Source organism: Myotis lucifugus, unplaced genomic scaffold (genome assembly GCF_000147115.1).
Source record: "Myotis lucifugus unplaced genomic scaffold, Myoluc2.0 scaffold_3503, whole genome shotgun sequence".
NCBI lineage: Eukaryota > Metazoa > Chordata > Mammalia > Chiroptera > Vespertilionidae > Myotis > Myotis lucifugus.
Genome location: NW_005874551.1, coordinates 1 through 5429, shown reverse-complemented (window position 1 = coordinate 5429; position 5429 = coordinate 1). Strand labels below are relative to the sequence as shown.

The 5429-nt window shown below is 37.9% G+C and overlaps 1 pseudogene across 1 annotated transcript; it reads right to left on the bottom strand.

Moving 5' to 3' along the window:
* Positions 1-4157: 4157 nt before the first annotated feature.
* LOC102430210 lies at positions 4158-5424 on the bottom strand (annotated as a pseudogene). The gene has a single exon (XR_001346836.2). The product of XR_001346836.2 is annotated as a V-type proton ATPase subunit D pseudogene (transcript).
* Positions 5425-5429: the final 5 nt, after the last annotated feature.

Below are 5429 nucleotides of genomic sequence, written 5' to 3'. Positions count from 1 at the left end.
AAACTAGATATCTTTTTACTAGTACTGAGAATCTGTACTGGCAATTAATGCCACTCAGGCTAAAACTGCTAAAATATTATCTCCAATAGAGTCACTACAGGACCAGTGAAAAGCTCTCACAAATATATCATCTGCACTGGCTTCCTGTTCACTGATCAGTGTATTTTACTGTAACTAGAGCAATTTTACCAAGTTTGGAAAATAAAAAACAAGTGCAGAATAAATATGCATTTGCCAATGGTTAAAAAGATGAGAAAGAGGTTATATTCAGTGCAACATAGCACTATATTTGGAATGAAGAATAAAATGGTTAATGTGAACATATCTATCATATGAATTTGAAAATTTAAAGTAATATAAATAAAATGTGTTAATGCCTTTGGGATATTGTTTTAAGCCATAAAAAAATATTGCATTTTAGGCTGTTCTGAAACTGCAGGGACTAGGGAATTATTTCACACATAGGTCCTGCCAATCAGTTACCAAAGCATCATAATATACTACAAAATTGTCATTGTAATAAAAAGTATTAAATTTCTTTCCTCAAATCATGCTAAATACCTAGAAATTACTTGGCAACAAGAAAATATGGCTCAGAAAGATGTAATTTTGTTAAAGATTAATATTTAACCTATAGAAGAAATGTTTAGATTGTGGTGGATGATCCATAACTAATGAATTATAATTTACTGTGTCATTCCAAATTGCCCCTTGGGTAATCACCAAGCTCAGAATTCCCAAACATATATATTAGTGAGGTTTTGCTGGAACAAAAGTAATGGTTAGATTTAATAATGGGTAACTTTCTCGGTCCCCCTTGTGGGCAAAGTCTGTTTAATTTGAACTGTAGCACATAAATATATAGTATCATAAATGAACAAGATCTCAATATCTATATATATATAAAAGGCTAATATGCAAAGTGTTCCCTTGGAAGTTCGACCGGGAGACTGGGAGTTCAATCGCTCGCTAAGATGTGCACTGGCCACCAGGGGGCAGTGCAGAAGGAAGGCCCTGGCCAGCAGCCAGAAGGCCCCAAAGGGCCCTGATCACTGGACAAGCCTAGGGACCCTACCCGTGCACAAATTTTGTGCACTGGGCCTCTAGCATATTATAATATTGATGCCAGATAACATTAGCTAAAAATGTAATTTAGTCACACCATTAAGTCTTTTTCTTTAAGGTTCTTTTACCATTTTATTTAAATTTCATAACACATAAGTCTGCTAAATGGGTACTAGAGAACAGGGTCAGGTAAATAAACTTATTAAAATTACTAATTTCTTAACCAAGAAAGTAAACTGTATGCTCAAGTCCACTCAGAATCTTTTCCTACTTATTATTCTCACTTTATATAATGCCTAATTCATACATGTATAAATGGGGGAGAAGTGTCAAATTACCAAAATTTGTTAAAAGACTGTTTTAACCTCAAAAGATTAACATGAATTATTTTTTCATCTTTGGCCAAATATATGCTATTCTGGCAAATCAAATTCAAGGAGTAGTCATGGGGACATCTGATTTGTATCCAAGTCAGAGACAGGTTTGGGTAACCTGGGAACCTACTACTCATAATTGGCATCTGAAATGGGAAGCAGACTCGTGGGACTGAGCCCTTAACCTGTGGGGTCTGTGCTAACTCCAGTTTCTGTCAGAATTGAATTGAATTGTAAGACACCCAGTTGATGTTGCAGAGATTTGCTTGGTGTGAAAAAAAACCTCCATACATCTGGTGTCAGAAATAGTGTGATTGGTATTAGTATGAGAGTAAAGGAGAAAAACACAGGAGTGTGTTTTCCTACAGATTGCTATCCAAAAATATACCAAAAACTCTTAAGACTCAACAATAAGAACACAAAAACCCAATTTAAAAAATGGGCCAAAGACCTTAACAGACATCTTGCTGAACAAGATATACAAACGGAAGGAAAGCATATAAAAAGATGTTCCATATCATAGGTTATTGAGAAAAATTAAAACAAGATAATAGTAAAAATCTAGACCACTGAAAACACTAAATGCTGGCAAGGATGCAGAGCAACAGCAACTCCCATTCATTGCTGTTGGGAATGTAAAATGGTACAGCCACTTTGAAAGGCAGTTCAGTGTTTCCTTACAAAACTAAAACCATTGCCGAAACCGGTTTGGCTCAGTGGATAGAGCGTCGGCCTGCGGACCGAAGGGTCTCAGGTTCAATTCCGGTCAAGGGCATGTGCCTGGGTTGCGGGCACATCCCCAGTGGGAGATGTGCAGGAGGCAGCTGATCGATGTTTCTCTCTCATCGATGTTTCTAGCTCTCTATCTCTCTCCCTTCCTCTCTGTAAAAAATCAATAAAATATATTAAAAAAAAAACAACAAAAAACAAAAAAAAAAACAAAACAAAACTAAAACCATGGAATCCAGCAATCATGCTCCTTGGTATTTCCTCAAAGGAGTTGAAAACTTATGTCCACACAAAAATGGATGTCTATAGAAGCTTTATTCATAACTGCCCAAACTTGGAAGCAACCAGGATGCCCTTCAGTAGATGAATGGATAAAACACTATTGTACAACTAGACCAGAGGTAGGAAACATCCGGCCCATGGCTGTAAACTCCCAGCAGTCATTTGGTCTGGCCCTGCCAAGGGATTAGGGGTGAGTTAATTACATTTTCGACCAAATATAGCAGGCTGATTTTTAAGTTGATAATTTTGTATGGCCTACGAATAATGTTTTGAATATACAAATGGCCCCTGGCAGAAAAAAGCTTCCCTACCCCTGAACTAGACAATGGAAGATTATTCAACACTATAAATAAATGAGCTATCAGCCATAAGAAGTCATAGAGGAAACTTAATTGCATATTACTAAATGAAAAAAGCCAATATGAAAGGCTATAGACTATGTGATTCCAACTATATGATATTCTGGAAAAGGTAAAACTATGGAGTCAGTGAAAAGAACAGTAGTTGCCAGGATTTAAGAGGAGGAAGGGATGAATAGGCAGAGTACAGAGGATTTTTAGGGTATTAAAACTATTCTGTTTGATAGTATAATGGTGAATGCATGTCATATATTTATATTTGTCCAAAACCATAGAATGTAAAACACCAAGAGAGAATCCAAAGGTAAATTATGAACTTTGTGTGATAACGATGTGTGAATGTAGTTCATCGACTCTAACAAAGGTGGGAGATGTTGGCAATGCAGCTATGCGTGCATGTGGAGCAGAGAATATATGGGAAATCTGTATTTTCTGCTCATTTTTGCTGTGAATCTAAAACTGCTCTTTAAAAAAGTCTATTAAAAAACATAAACAGGGCCTGAAAAAAGAAAGGGGTGTATGAGTGGAATTTCTTCTCTTAGTTACTAACCCCATTGTTCTTAACTCTCTGGCAAGAACCTTTTTCTCTTCATTCTTTTTAGCAAAATTCTCTAGACTCCTCTATGCTGTCGCCATTTCTTAAACTCCCATTCCAATGTTTAACCCATTCTAATCTGCTGAATTCTACCTCTACAGATCTTTTAAAAAGCTCTCACTGAAGTCAGCAATGATCAACATGCCAAAAATTAATTTATATTTTCCAATCTTTATAGACCTCTCAGCAGCATTGCCTAGCGTCCTTTAGCATGGTTGCCCACCTCCTAAAATACTCTTCACCTCTGAATACTCTTCTGGAACTCCACTCTCTCGTTTCTCCTCCAACTCCTTTTTCTCTCTTTCCATCTCCTTTCTTTACTGAATCAGTTTCCTCTACCAGCCATTGAATTTTGGTGTTCCTCCAAGCTCAGGCTTTGGCCCAAGTTCCTTAATTTCACTCTAGACACTCTCATTCTTTTTCATAGTCTCAATTATAGTATCTATTCTGATGACTACCACCTCCCTTTTCAGGTCCATTCCCTCTGTATCCAACAACATATTCAACTTTGCTATTTATATATATATATATATATATATATATATATATATATATATATATATATATATATAAAAACACAGCAAATCCAAACCCTTAAATACTATCTTTGAATTAAACTTATGATTTTCATTCTCAAACCAGATCTTTCTCCAAATCCCTCCCCCAACCTTATCTTAGTAAACTCCTATTCATTCTTGAACCTAGAGTCCAATTCCATCTCCTCAAAAAGCTTTTCCCTGACCTCTCAGTGAGGACAGTGGGTTTTTGTTTTTGTTTTTAATCATTTTACTGTTTATACTACAGTCACATGCAAATTGGCACAACTGTTCCATGACAGAGAGAACAAACAGAGACCTGTCATGCAAGGTAAATTAAGGGAAGGCTTTCCTAGAGCTGGAGAAGTACCACAGAAACACAGGATGGCTGCAGCTATGTCAGACAGCAGCGCCAGGGGTGTGTGTGGGTAGGAATGGAGGGTGCTCCTACAGTAGCTGGCCTCCTTGTATTGGCCTGAGACCACTGTGGTTCCTACGGGGAATTTCCTAATATGCTTGGTAAGCTGATCACTTGTAACCATTTATAATTGGGGTAGGGTGACACTTCTGCAGAATAAATTCTACAAGTTCCTAAGCAGGTTCTCTAAATCTCATCTGTGATCAATGGTTGGTAAATTAGGATTCTGCAAGAGTAATCCCATAAATGGACATCCAGGGAAGTTTTACAACCAGTGAAATTAGACCAAAAACTAACCACACGAACCAAACCTACACACTGAACTAAAATGATGTCACGTCAGGACTTCTGAAAGAACCAGAGCAGGCAAGAACCAGAGCAGGCAAGATTACTCAAACAGAAGATCCTCATCCTTCTCTTCAGCCAGAAGATTGGCAGGCTCCATCACCTCTCCAGCTACCTTCCGTTTCTCCAATTCCCTCTCAGTTTTTTCCTTGAGAATCTTTTTCTTCTCATGTATTTTCTTTAACCTATAGAATTCTTCTCGCGCTCTCTCATCCAGCTCTGCAATGATATAAGCAAGGGTGCGTTCAATCCTGGGAATGATGACATGTTCAATGGCATTTACACGCCTGTTGGTTATCTTAATAGCTTCATCCAAAGTAACAAAGGAAGTCTGCAGCAAGGCGAGTTCCACCAGTAGCTCCACTGCTTTGGCGTAGTTCCTCTTTAATTTAGCCAGTTGTTCCCCACCTCTGGCTAAACCAGTCAGTTCATAACTGTCCGTTCCTTCATGGTAATGTTCAAATATTGGCAAGGTAACACCTGCCACATTATCTTTCTTTGCTCGAATCTTCACTTGGGCGTTATTCACATTTTGAATAACTGTGGTGCTGAAGTCCCCTGCTGTGAACTTGGCCTCAGCAAGTGAAAAGGCAGCTTCTCTCATCACTTCACCCATCAACATTTTAGTCTCTATGATCTTCTTTAGGATCTGTCGAAATCGAAGAGTTAGGGCATCAGATTTTTTCTTCAGGAGGTTTCGACCTGTCTGTGCTCCTTTCATCGAGC